The following is a 15312-nucleotide window of genomic DNA, read 5'->3' on the forward strand; positions in this document are numbered from 1 at the left end:
TTTATTCAGGGAATAAAAGCAGCAATAGTTAGGTCTGGCATATAAATACCCCATATAAATAAATACCTATACATATAAGTTACCTACCCAAATTTATTTTGAAATTGTATTTACATGTATACTTTACTTTTAACTAAAAAGTATACTAAAGTAGCACTTGTTCTTAAAAGCGTCAACTAACTGCCTTAGCAAAGTTGACTTGTTTCAATGTTCGTCAATATGCAAACATGTTGGAAATGCGAAGGCACTCCACCTAAGTTGAGTGCTGGTAAAAGGAACCCAATAATTCTGTTACTAGAGATGCATCGTCTAGAACTGAAAGTGGTATATGCAGATAGGTACATGATACCATGGTTAACTATTTTATATAATTCAGGTAATATAGCCCAAACTTATAAAGGATAATTTCTTTGGGGACATTTCGTTCATTACATACTACAGATATATAATTTAAAAAAAAATTATGTTACTTTTAGGTAGGTAATACTCTATAAAAAATCTATATACATAATTATTTGGATTTGACTAAAACATTACTAGCTAATCTAATAGGTAGGTACCTATATTTAAAATAGGAAACATTTAAAGCGATAATATCATTGCCTAACTTCGAAAGTAAATTATGTATGTATGTATTTATTAAATTATAGTCAGACATTTCGTTTGTTTTTTATTTAAAACTGGCTATTAAAACATGTATCCAGCACATTAAAGAATCATACTTGTAATTAATTTAGAACAAAATCGGTCACAGTTAAGTGAATTACGACATGTTTCACTGTTGCCAATTCAAAAGTTAAAACTGAATTGACAGTTTTGCTTATTTATTTTAAATAATTTATAGTTGTCAAAAACACCCTTAAGTAGGTACCATGACTCAAATGAATAGCTTTCTAACATCTGTCCGCTTCAGAACCTATAACTCAATAACCTTGTTCACTGTAGAGAGTTCTTAGTTTTCTGCCACGATCAGGTGCAAGTTTGCTGCGATACACTGCAAAATTGAAATTACAGTCAGGTAATATGGTTGCCGGTGCTTCGTAGTTAAATGACTAACTTACTCGTATATGGGGTGTGCGTATATTAAAACCTGGTATAAAAATCAGCTTATATACCTATGTCCCGCTGCTGGGCACAGGCCCCTCGCGAAGGGCTTGGGCTAATTATAGCCCAATTTATTATGCCTAATTCTAACTGCGATATTATATACCAAAGTCCTAAATCCGCATTGGGCCTGCTTAGGGATTAGCCTAATGCGGATTTAGGACTTTGGTATATAATATCGCAGTTAAAATTAGGTATTTTTTAAATTACACCTTAATGAATTATTTATATAACGTGATAAAATGAAAATATTATTTTTTGGTTATAAGGACTAAATAGAATTTTTACATTTCTCGATGTCACTTTCAAAAGTTTTCGCGGCCTATTTACTATATTTAATTTCGAACATTGCAATGGTTTTCAACTCAGTTTCTATCTATGAAGTATAAGTTTAGACAGTAGTAAGTAGTTGTCTGTCAACTGCAAGAAATAAGTATAACTGGCAATAACTCTGGGCAAAAACCAGCATCACGAATTAAAGAAACATTTCCAAACTTTTACAAATGGTGCCCTTTGATTCCGTCAGCCGGCATCGTGACAAGCGTGTCATATTAACGCTTTTTGTCTCGCCTGCCGGGAACGCTGCTACGTCGGCTCATGAAACTGCTATTATCTCGGCGCGGACAAATCAAAACGAAATCAACATTGGTTTCCCTTCTGCCGGTCGCACCCTTATCAACCGAGGACGGGTCAGCGCGGGAATAATGGGAAAACTTATTTCCACGAACCCGGGTCTCGATTTTATCGGATACACCCTGTTTGTTAGTTAGTCTTTACAACTGTAAATTGCTGGAAGTTAGTACTGAGAATGCGACTTTGGCAAGACGTTGGCACTTGAGACTATGTTTCTCAATTGTTCAAACTTCTAAAACGAGATGTTTGATTCGGGTCTATATTGGATAGCATAATAATTGATTGTCCTAATGTAGGTAATAATTGTTATTATGCTGAACCTATTAACACTTCTGAAAATCGTAAAACAAACCTAACCTACCCTATTTACCCTATTCTACACAACCTATGCAGAATATTTGCGAAAATACTTTCTGTTTCAGCTGGAAAAATAATGCGAAAAGAGTTTTATGCGTTACATTACATTAGGGAAAATCAATTATTATGCGACGAGATATACTCTGGTTTCATTCACGATCTCTAAAGGTGACAGTCCATTTCCAACGACAGCTGCAATACTGTTCATGTTAGTATGAAAATTGACAATAACAGCGACGCGTTCAGTACCGGGAGTGCAGCTGCGGTTAGAAATGGAATGTTACCATAACGCATAACCATCTATTTATATAGTTTGGCACATAAAGATTGAAATTAATTTACTTAACGATTATTATACATTAAGGATACTGTCGTAAGTACTCCGAATTTCAACTAGTTTCTAATTTGCCTATGCATATTCCTTGTACAATACTTAATTAACGAAGACATAGGAATGCTCTTAGTACCTAAAAGTAATAAACATTAATTAGTAAGATTAAATTAAGCTCAATAAAGCTTATGTATATTCTGAGAAAATCATACTTGCTTCATAAAATTGTTATATCTTAATTGTCGGATCGTTTTTATTCACAGCATAAATAATATAATTTTCTTACAAGAGTTATAAGTTTAGTTATAGTTCACATTAATGAACATAAATACATGTCGTGTCGTATCTTGTTACCTATAAAATACACCTCAGAGACAAAAGTAAAAATGCGTAAAATATTATCTATCTCATGAAATATATTCACATAATGCTAACACACTGGCGGGATAATGGAATTAGTTGGTAATTAATTTTGGTACTCCAGTGAAGAGGGATGTAGATAACATTGTGTGGAAAATTTCAGCTACGCGCGTACATTTTGATAGTTATTAGTAAACCGCAATAGGCCTCTGTGTACTTAAGTTTAAAATTTAGTTATCAAGGGTAGAACGAGTTTGATTGTAATGGGCTATGGGACTCCGTTTTGTTTTTGAACAAACGAATGCTTATTACATTTGTATGTGAATAGTTAAGCAAATTCAAAAACTTTTTGTACCTACTTTATAACTGCAATTAATAGTTTATAATTGCAACTGGAAATTTTAGGGTATAAATGTTAAATTAGTGTTCAAAACTAAATATACGAAATACCTTTTATAAGCGATAAAATAGGCAAACATGTTTTGCTTACGTTGTAATAACAATTATTTTGGCAACAAAGTATACACATTTATATGTATAACTCTAGTGATGACCAAAAGCCCAAAAGTGAAGTAGACAACGTTGAGTGCCGCACGGACTCTTTGATCGATGTTATCCTATTTTAAATGTCGTTAAACTTTTAATAGGAATTCTAAGATATAAGCTTACTTAAACATGGAGGCTTAACAAAGAGACATCTGCTGGGAAAGCACCATATGGCACGACAAAAGACGCATACGCAATTTAATAGCACTCTAGTCTAAAATATCACCGTATAGAAAAACGTATATTGTCATTCGATAATCCTTTACGTACTTTAGAGATGTCACTGCAAGAGATCAGCTTTCGTCTAGGCAACGGTATTGGGTTTGCGTAACTCAATACAAATTGTGAAACGCATCCGACATTCAAATGTACCTCTTAAGTACCACAAAATAAGAACTACTTGACATTTCATATCAATATGTCGACCACATACCGCAAAACAAGGACAATCGAGGACAAAAGGAGCTCAGATAATATCCCATCCTTTAATCACATGCACCGGTGCACTCGAAATAATGTTTGGTAGTCGAATAGAAAAACAGAACGATTCATTTGTTCGAAATTCTATTTTGGGTAGGACAAATCTATTTGTGCATTAACAACCGGCCGTACAACATTTTTTCGAGTCGAATTTGTTGTCAAAATGCTAGAACTCCGGCGTCTCGTTCTAAATTTGAATAGTCTAAAGGAATGTTGCTCGGGGCGCGTTCAGTGTTACAAAAGATTATCGTTAATTTTACGAAGGATTTCGTGACTTCTTGTACTTTTTAGTGACGCTAATTTAATCTGAACTTGGTCGAGAATGTGAACCAAGTGTCGGTGTTGGGAATTTTCGGAGCGCAGTAAATAGCTCGATGGGACCGTCATTATGGCGGGTTCATTCCGAGTTCCCAGCATTAGAGTCGGATGTTACTTGTATTATATCAAATACGTTATTAAAACTTTGAATTAATGAATTAATGAATGATTGTTTATTTGCGGAATATGGGTTACAATAATTTGTTACAATATTTGTTATATAGTCCACCATACTCTATTTAAATTAAGCATGCAATTATAAAATCTACATTTCGTGGCTGGATTCACACAAAATAAAGATGCCTTATTATCAAAATAAATGTAAATGTTTACATTAAACTAGCTCCTATTACTAAACTTGGCATTTAAAAACTCGTTTATAGAGTAAATAGGTACATAATTCATATACCTAGCCACATATGCAATTTTTTCTTGAATTGCGTTAAAGGAAGATTTTTTACATCGCTAGGAATTTTATTAAATATTTTAACACACATTAAAATAAAGCGTGCGAGTTGTTTGTTTCAGGCGTGCTTTAGGTACATTCAATAGGTTATTTTGCCGTGACATCCGATTGTTGTATGTTATAACATCAACATTTTCATTAAAGTATTGCTGGTTTGTAAACTTTTGCCTTGAAGAGATACATTTTTTTTTGTAAAATTATGGATACCTACGTAAAGAGTTTTACTAAGATATAAAGGGTCAGCTACGCGCTTGTGACATCACTAGAATTTCCGCATCCCCTACCATCAGAAAGCTTATTTCTCACCATGGTATGTATACCTATATAAAAAAAGCTAAATTATATCAGAGAAAGTAGCAAAGTAGCAAACTATCTATACGTTTTAGAATTTTTAGACTAATTTTTTTTATTAAAACCAGCTACTCTCACTCAACATATTTAACCATAGAGTTCGGCAAAATGTTGCTTAGTATTCATTCGCACAGGCCAAGTATGAATAAACCCGGCCATATTACCAGAGGGCTGTCCCCAAGGCAGCCTCGGTTTAGATAACCCAAAGACAGCGGTTTCCAGCACCGAGTGCCAATAATTGACTATCAAACTTGATATATCGCTTTCTCGGCGGCTTGACGGCGGTAGTTGGATGACTTATAGCCGCCTCCTTTGGGAATGCCGGCGTTTTGTTAACTTGCGCAAAACGGACTCTGATTTTCTTGTCAGGGACTGATTGCTGAAGCCAGATTTAAAAAGCTAATGAGTTTGAGAGAAGTAATTAGCTGAGCAATAGTTGACTTGAAAGTCTAAAGTGAAATATAGCTCAGGGAACTCATATAAGTTAAATATTCCTACCCTATATTTCGGTTTCATTGGAAAACCAATCATGGTATTAAATTCGTGGGTAAACGGTCTTTCAGTTAAATTATAAAATGAACTCATAGCAGTCATCTACGTCTTAAATACGTTATTAAAATTAAAAACGAATACTGAAATTACAGGCTTTAGTAACCAATAAAATTATACCATTTAAATTATATATTTATGAGTTAAAATAGTGGTTACATGTGTTAACAAAGGCTCAACCCATTGAATATTGAACACGCGCTATAATTCCTAATGAGTCTGCCCTGCTTAAGCTCGGGGTTATGAAATTTTAATCAATGTTCGTAGCCCTCGGAGTATTGGCGCGGATACACTTTAATGGAACCTATTTTAGTGTTTCCTTGTTTCTTGTTTAAGGTGCTTTAATCAGAATATGTTAGCGTGTTTGGATTTCTAAGGTGTAGACCTCAAAGTGCGGTAAACCTGCTTTCTACAGGCTAAAAGCATAGGGTTAATAGTATAGGTATTTGAGTATACACTTTTGAACTTAGTAAATTGAGAATTTGGGGTCGGGGAGAGCACGGGTTTTAGTTTATGAATAATATGCTGAAATGTAATACATATATGGGGCTATTCATAAATTACGTCATTTCAAACTAGTGGGGGGGGGGGGTCTGGACATCGGATGACGGTAGCATAAAGTAGGAGGAAATGGGGTCATTTGAAGCATGATTTTTGTATGATTATAGAGGGGGGGGGGGTCAAAAATCCTCAAAAATCGATGACGTAATTTATGGACAGCCCCTATGTAGTAGACATTATTTTTGTACAATTATATCGTGTAAACAAGCAACATATTTGATAAACTTTTACCTCTTGAGACCTTGCGTATTTTGAACTTTTATTGAGTAAGGGTTCCAAACTCAGAAACAAAATAACTATTTAAATCTGGGTCTCAGGAGATTAACCAGAATACGATTTTCTGTGTTCACCGCCTACACTTTCAAAGTTGGATCAAAATGTAAGCTATGCCATCCGCGAATAGAATGATAACTAATTCACGAAAATCGGCTACCTATATACCTATATATATGGTCGGTTAAAACAGTTTATTTTCTATTTATTATTCCACTGCTATAGAAGTGATTGAAAATTAAATTATAATGGTTGTAATACATGATACTATTAAATACCAGTTAAGTACCTAATAAAGCAATGCATTTTATGTAATTAACTTACGGCCCGATTAGAACTTTAAGATACGTCAGGTAATAGATCTAGAAACGATATGGATTACATGTGTCTGTCTCAAATGTAACGTTTCTTCAAACAAAAACGTCACTTTTGACACTGACACATTTAATCCATATCGTTTCTAGATCTTATTAATTAATTAACGTATCTTAAAATTCAAATTGGGCAGTTAAATTATGATAGCTTTGTGAGCCCACCCATTATAAGAAACAGTTTGTAGTGTATTAAGATAACGCACAGAAAATTATTAATTAAAAATAAAACACGTTACGTTACGTCACTCATTTTCAGTACGGCGCTGACATCTGCTTGATCATTAGCACAACCAGAGTGTGGAATTAAAAAATGCCTCGAGCTGACGACCAGAGCCATTAATTTTCGTTTGTCATACGCTACTAATTTGTAAAATTTACTGCACACGACTAATATCACTGTTTCCGGCAACATATCACTGGAAATTTTAATAATTCTAAGAACTGTTTCTTATATATGAACACGTAAACGTATTTATGTGTCAGTTAGCACCAATAATCGTCAGAAACGGCTATCTAAATGTAGTTAAAATCATTTGTTAATGTTATTATGTATTATATGAGCTACTGGTGTGGTCTTCCAATGGATGAAAAATGCTATTATAAATAAAAAAAGTTTCAGAAGTAGTCGTTATTCAAAGAATTTAAATCTTTGTAAGTGTATACTTGAAATAATTTTGGTTTCATTGCTTTAAAATATTTAGAAGTATGTTTTTATTTTAATTTGTCAATATCGAGGAAAACCCTCTAGTTTAATTTTGCTATACTAATTTACGTTAGTAGACGTACGACGATTTCCGTAAAGCTTTCGGTGTTGAGCCTGCTCGTTTTAATTTATTAAAAGATTTTATAGGGTACAGTCGCCATCAGATATATCGGAGCGGCCAAGGTGCTCACAAATATCTGAGCACGCCTCTATTGTCAGGGCGTTAGAGCGCTTGTTCAGATATTGTGAACACCTTGGCCGCTCCAATATATCTGATGGCGACTGTACCTAGTCCTAAGTTTACAATCCAATGGAGTAGAAAAGAGATATTATGCCTCATCGCTGCCCAAATAAAACTATGATATCACACATAAGTCACAATTTCCGAATCATACTTTCCACTTACCTTTCTTTAACTCATGAAAGGAAGCAATCAATTACCGCATATAATGCCTTCCGCTTTATATGCAGTGTTAACAATATTTACAGCATAGGTTCGGCACCTGGTCATTCGAAATGTCAAGAGAGTTCGACGTATCCATAAATACAAAGCGATATGTATTCGTAAGCCGCCTGAGGTCAAATTTAATTATCATGTAGACGATGAATGACCATGCGTAGACTTGGATGCCTGCGGGCGGTGTAACGTACCTAGTACATCTAGTATTTTGACCAGTACACCTAGTATTTCGAAGTATTGTTGGTGCTCGTTGCTTAAGAAATTAATTCAATATCAAATCACTACACCTTATAAAACAAAGTCCCCCGCCGCGTCTGTCTGTTTATTTGTTCGCGATAAAACTTACTGAACTGATTTTCATCCGGTTTTCACACATCGATAGAGTGATTCTTGAGGAAGGCTTAGGTGTATAATTTGCTAACCCGTGTGATGCCGGACGTGTTGCTTGGGTTGGTTAGAAGTTCTTTTTAGGTAACATTTACTAGATAGATTATTTAAACCAACAAAAATCAGTGTTCAGCAGCGGAAATTAATTTCCTGGTCATCAAGTCTTTTGAGACTTTTGAGAGATATTCGCACCAAGTATTCGAGTATCAGTTACAGTGACTGAGGAGCACGGGTATTTTTACTCGATATCTTTGAACGTCCAAGTCTCTATTGATTCCTCAGCACTCTTTTAAGAAACGCCTACAGTAATGAATAAATGTTCTATTCGGGAAAAGGCTATATTTCAGAAGGCAACTTAAACAATAGTTTAAAATAATGGTGCTTGGTGTCGATGCTCAAGAACATTTATTTAGAATCGTTTAAATAAATCAATGCATAAAATTAGAGCCTGTTACGATGTATGATTTATTGACAGTTCATTTGTTAAATATAAATATGGTTACTCATAAGTTTTATAAAGAATGTCATGCTTAAAAAGTCGTATTAATAAGATTCTTTTAGGGTTCCGTAGCCAAATGGCAAAAAACGGAACCCATATGGATTCGTCATGTCTGTCCGTCTGTTTGTCTGTCCGTGTATGTCGCAGCCACTTTTTTCCGAAACTATAAGAACTATACCGTTGAAACTTGGTAAGTAGATGTATTCTGTGAACCCCATTAAGATTTTTACACAAAAATAGAAAAAAACGATACTTAGAACTGAAACTCAAATTTTTTTTTTCATCAAACCCATACGACACGTGGTGTGGGGTACCTATCTAAGGATAGGTCTTCAAAAATGATATTGAGGTTTTTAATATCATTTTTTTCTAAACTAAATAGTTTGCGCGAGAGACACTTCCAAAATGGTAAAATGTATCCCCCCCCCCCTGTAACTTCTAAAATAAGAGAATGATAAAACTAAAAAAAATATATGATGTACATTACCATGCAAACTTCCGCCGAAAATTGTTTTGAACGAGATCTATAGTAAGTAGTTTTTTTTAATACGTCATAAATCGTAAACCGCAATTTTATTATGTTACTTACTGCTACGGAACCCTTCATGGGCGAGTCCGACTCGCACTTGGCTGCTTTTTTCAATATATTAAATCAATAAATTGCTAAAACATTGAAGAATTTTAATTAAGTTTGTTATAAATAGGTACGTTTTTTGATGTAGGACTGTAGGTGTATATATTTTTAGTCAATGATACAACTACAGGATGCTTCCTGTAACAGGAGCAATAAATTAAACTAAAGGATGTACTCCTCAAACTGACCAACATTTTTTCAGCAACTTTTAAAAATTATGAATCCTTTAGACTTCCTCTTTTTCATACAAAATAAATATTGCCTTCAATGTACGCTGACATCAGTGTGTTTGACGTTACTTGTCATGCTTTTAACATAACAAAATTTGCAATACATTGCGTCTTAGAATAACCTTTAAAGTGTAATAAAAATCAAAACATGAGTTATTTTCAAAAGTTGCTGAACAAATGTTGGTCAGTTTGAGGAGTAAAGCCTACAGTAAACTGTAGGTATTTATTGCTCCTGTTACAGAAAACACACTGTATATTTTTAGTCAATGATACAACTATAAAGGCACAACAGTGTAGGTGTACTGTGGGCTAGAAAGAAGCAAAAAAGTTGTCTTTCAAAATCGTCTGCCCCTCAGGCTTACCCATTAACAAAAGAAGGTTCAACAAACCGCAGCTATCATTCTATCTTTAATTCATCGAAGTTTTAAGACGCCAATTAAAATAAAATAATAAAACTCTTGTTTCAACGCACACAAAAAGACCGGCGACTATTTTATTCCAACTTTTTATTCCCAGTAAGGCATGGTAATTAAGTGGGGTCAGCTAGGTTCCGGCTGCCATACAAAGTTTAACTTTTATTTATCAGCGCATATAAGTCTGAGGAGTAGAATCAGTTTTGTATGTATGTTAATTATAACTAAAATAAAATAATTGAATTGAAATACTAAAGTATACCTGCGTAAAAAGTTATTTGGCATGTGTAGTGCAATGAAAGTTTACCCTCTAGTGAATAAACATTCAGTAGCTTCAATATCTCATAGTTTTTTAAAGGAAAATCCAAAATAAAAACATATCAAATATATATATATATATATATTAATACCCAAAGAAAAAGAAAATATATATTAAAGAAAAAAATATATGTTTAAGAAAGAAGATAATTATATACTTATTATCAAAGGTATATTGAAGGTCATATTTGAATACGTTTAAAACAAATGAAAGAAAAATAAACACTTGAGCTTTCAATTTTAAACAGTTTTATTTTTAAATCCAGAGATAAGATAATAGACCGATTCTTTATTCACGACGTTATTTGTTTTTGTATAGAATAGCGGCATCTAGCGCTTAAAGCTCGGGCTATCGGTTCTAAACGCGAACCTAACGCCCGCGCCATTGACGTACACAGAAAATTCCTTTGAATTCGCTTATCCTTAGATTTTACTGGAAGTTAAAACATGGAGTGATAACATCAAAGATATGTGTACAATTTCAACCTTAATACATTGCATAAGTGGACACATTAAGTAGGTACTTTAAGTCAATCGTCTTCAATCTACATTATCGACAAAAAACTATTTTAAGCAATTTGAATACTCAATACATTGTTTTAGCTAACTTGACCATAGATTGACCATAGCAATCCAGCGCGGGAATGCTGCCTGCGTGATGGGCACCTTACCAAGGACGCAAAATTTTGATAGCTATTGTTAATTTTTTAGCCTTAGTTTATAGTTGTAGTTCATTTTAGTTTTATATTCATTTTTTAACACTTATTATACAATAAATGAGTTTTCATTATAAAATTTTAATTTTGTTATATCGAGGATATTAGATAGGAATCTGTTAAAGTTTAGGATAGCATATTTATTACCCCTTTTATGCTCTTATTCTGATTCTGATTCTGATTCTGATTAAGCATGGCTAGTGTTAAACAATTATTCGTTGCGTAACAACTAACTCAGTAATCTCTAGTTGCCTCGTCTAGTGCCTTTATATCTCCAGCGTGATCCGCCGGGCCTTCAACCGTATAAGGATTAGGAATTCGTGCGGATTTGCTTAAAGGGGAGAGATGGGAGAAAATTGTGAATTGTTTCCTCTACCACACACTGAGCATAGCTATCTGCGATGAAACGCAATTTTAGCTTTGTAGACGTTTAATAGAGATACTGCAATAGCTTGTATACACTGAAAACAAAAAAGTTTAAAATGACTTCGATTCGATTCGTTCCATATGAGCCTGTCGAACCATCAGTAAAGTTTACTGTTCGTAGAGGTACGTAAAGTACGTACATTCGTTGATATTGTATATAGCAGTTGAACTTAATGAAATCATATTAATGTGTGCTCGATTGATCATATTTTTTTCAGTGTAACAGTTAACTAGTCTCCTGTAGTGTTATTGAAACATTAACATTGAACTCAAAATTGTACAAAATGTAACAATTTTCAGTATCTTTTCCTTGCCAGAATCATTCCCTCTCCTCCTCTACACATTGTAATAACAGTCCCAAGTATTTTTTAAAACCAAAAGTAGTAACCAACTCAATAACTTAATTTCGTTGATGAACAAGAGCTGGATCTAGGTTTATCGCTGTTTCATCGTAAACAACCTTCTAGTGCACGCTGCTAATGCGATTAATACGGCCAATTAAAATAAACACTTTATTACGGGCATCAAATACTATCAAATTATATTGTAGTTTGCAACAGGACTCCTTTACTAATTACGTATGTTTTAAGGCCTATAAAAGCGTACTAACCGTACTTATGACTTGGTTTCCGTTAATGGCTACGAACTAAAATATGCTTTTGCTAATTAAACTCGAAGTATAATCAGCTATATAATCAACATTTTAATATAAATTTAAAAGTGGGAAAATGACTGTCTTGGATGAGTAGGTATACTCACGGCCTCTAGATCAGGGCCTGGACAGGGCCTCTAGACAGTCATTTTCCCACTTTTAAATACTTTTATTCTAAGCTTAATAGCATCCTTTGCAGACGTTTCTGCTTGTTAAAAATTAAAATTAACATTTTAATATGTTTGATTTTCACAAAAGTATCAGAATTGTATTAAAAAATAAAACTACATACCTAACCTTGGTCTGACAAATGTAATTTATGAGTATTATGATCGTAGTTCATGTTCGTCCATATACAAAGGAACTTTAGTACCCAAAACAAAGTTATTTCACTACAAAGAAGAGTAAACTGCACCTGGGAATATCCAGACTAATTTGAAATTATGAAAGTGAACGTCATTAAACTAAATAACAATAAAGTCATGTCGTCATCACAATAAAATTCCCAAAAGAAATTCTAAATTTACAATGTCGTAAACAATACACGTAAAAAAATCTCTTACTTTCGTTCGTCACAATGGCCTTACCGCCGCCGGTTTTCGGAAGGACCCTCTGTTCAATTTCTTCAAGTTATTTATGACGATGTTGATAGTAAACGAAAGCCGAAATTGAACCAAATTTGCATACAAGGGATGCGTAAAACGAAGCGGAGGATTCAGTGAAACCAACTTTGTCTTTACGGCTGACGATTCTATTCATAGTACCGAGTTCTTTGTGAGTTTTGTTACGATTTTCGATTTGGGTCATGACTTAAGTTTGAAATGAATGGCAGGACGCTTAAAGGGCAAGCAACGAATTCGCATTTTCGTATAATATCTGTCTATGTTGGTTAGCTCATTTTCCTTAATATACCTAGGTACTTTTTGCATACATGATTGTGTGAACAGGTAGGTACAAATTTTGATATTATACCCGACAAGTTATCAAAATGTGAATTAATACCTACCATTCGTTTACCTGAAACAATTTTCAATTGAGTTTAGTTTAAACAATTCTGATTTATATAACTACCTATATGTACTACTACTTTGCCGAAAAATGTTAGATCTCATGTGTCCGGCTAAACACGAATACGAACAAACATAAGACTGGTAGATACTTATTATATCCTAACCTACATTACTAAATACGATTCACACTAGCCGAAACCGACGTGTAGATCCGACAGACCGACGACACGCCTACCCCGCCCAGTGCTCTTTTTTCACCCCGTGCTCACCGTCGTTAGTGTTGGCGCCAATATCACTGTCGGATACGAAATTGTCGCCGTTAACGACATATCGGTGATCGGTGTCGGGGACAAAGTCAAAGCGTTTAGTATTCACGTGCCGAAACATGACTGTCGTTCTTCTTAAACTGACGGTTGTTGTAGACAATAGGCCTTTGATGTAGATTGCTGAAGCTATTGCGTCAATAAAACCCTTTCAATGACAAACTTAAACAAAGGATGTTAAAATACCCAAGTGTTAAACAAGCCCGTTGTTATCGTATTTGTTACAGGGCAAATTAGTTCACAGGGATGCCGCGTGCCGGCACCTATTTTCGTACTTTTACTTTCTGAGTAGCGACAGGGGATCGGCCGTCATAAACGAAAGTTTGGGCCTCCTATATTAATATTTATTGCTTTCTCTGTGTATCTACAGTTTCGATATCGTGTTATAAATAGTTTTTATTCCAGCGTTGGCCCGTTAAATGGCATAACAAGGGAGTTTTATGAGGCCCGCCGTGCGATGGCAGACGTCTTTAAGCCTTAACGGGAGTATTATTAGCCTTTGAAAGTAAAACTCGCCGTCACCCCGGTTGGTGTGTTGTGTTTAAAAATAAAACACTGGGTGACATCACCCACTGTCATCTTAAGCAACAATGTGCAACTTAACACAAAACTGACATAATTAGACAATTTTTCATTATCTTTTCGCAGGACATGACTAAGTAAATATTGTTTCTCTCATGCATGTTCTCTGGTTTTTTGCTTTTAAACTTACATGTGGTTTTATAACTTCTTAGGTACTTATAAATAAGAGGTTATAAAAGCGACCGAAAATGAAACCTTAAAAGAGCTCATTCCTGTAAACCACTGATGGGAGAACATTATCCGAAAACGGTTCGGAAGCAAATATTGCGGCACAAATTCAGCAACGCGCACAAGGACTTATCTTTATGTACGTTTTTATGTATTTTGCAAAAAATGTTATCGGCCAGCAGTTAAACAAGGCCTTTAATGATGGCCCTCCGAGCGTTATCGCTAAAAGTATATAAAGTAATTTTGAAGAATTATTACGAATTTCGCGCATCCACCGTGCAATAAAGAAATTAAACAACAAAGAGTTTTTGCCTTGGAAAATATACTTTGGACTTTTTGTTACGAGTCATTTTTAAAGGGTAAAATATACTGACCAAATTATTACTAGGATAAAATCAAGAGTCAAAGCAAATTTTAGTATGCATTGGAAAGCTGTTCAAATGAGAGTTTAAATAAAGTTTTCTCGGAACTAGCTTCTCTAAACGGATCGTATCTCACTTCTCACTAAAATCGTTTAGGCAATTTGTTTGAATTACTTTTATATGCTAATCTGGATCGCGTCGCGAATACTTTTAAAGTAGAAATGATGGCGCTGGAGGTTTGAAGCGTTTCAAATCTTTAAATTGACTTAGCGCACATTCAAGCATGTTCTGGGAGCCGCAGCGCGTACGGAAAAACAAGATACTGCAACCTATTACAACGCGCTTTACATCGTAAATAATCGTCTTAGCGCGGTAAATAAATAAGTGTATAGACTGTTGGTTCGTGCGAGCGTTCCTATCTGATCTGAGCCCGGGACGCAGCAAAAGCCGGGAAAGTGCTGTTTAAGAGGCGAGATAGCGAATAACGTAGGAGGAACATAAGTTTTGCGGCGTGTTAAAAGATAATGAGTGCGGATATAGCTTATAAGAAAAGAAGACGTTGCGTACGGTCTTCGTAAGGGGACAATATTTTCTTATCTCGCGTGCTTGTGATCACAATACAGAGTTAAACCCTCTTTGTACATCCTAACGCACCTCGGTTCGTTTTAGGATTCGGAATTGTCCTCCCGAGACCAAATTTAAAACCGAAGATTTAGCGGCTTCTCT

At 34.7% G+C, this 15312-nt stretch overlaps 1 protein-coding gene and 1 long non-coding RNA gene across 2 annotated transcripts in view; both read left to right on the forward strand.

Annotated features, from left to right (window-relative positions):
- LOC134668174 (uncharacterized) overlaps positions 1-15312 on the forward strand; it is a 764384-nt gene that overhangs the window by 590955 nt on the left and 158117 nt on the right. Inside the window, exon 2 of the long non-coding RNA XR_010098726.1 lies at positions 9081-9281. This is a non-coding gene — a long non-coding RNA (uncharacterized LOC134668174). The remainder of the gene's footprint in view (positions 1-9080; positions 9282-15312) is intronic.
- Positions 1-15312, forward strand: part of LOC134668065 (toll-like receptor 6) — a 144594-nt gene that overhangs the window by 4834 nt on the left and 124448 nt on the right. The window lies entirely within an intron of this gene.

The sequence above is a fragment of the Cydia fagiglandana genome, chromosome 10 (assembly GCF_963556715.1).
Source record: "Cydia fagiglandana chromosome 10, ilCydFagi1.1, whole genome shotgun sequence".
Taxonomy (NCBI): domain Eukaryota; kingdom Metazoa; phylum Arthropoda; class Insecta; order Lepidoptera; family Tortricidae; genus Cydia; species Cydia fagiglandana.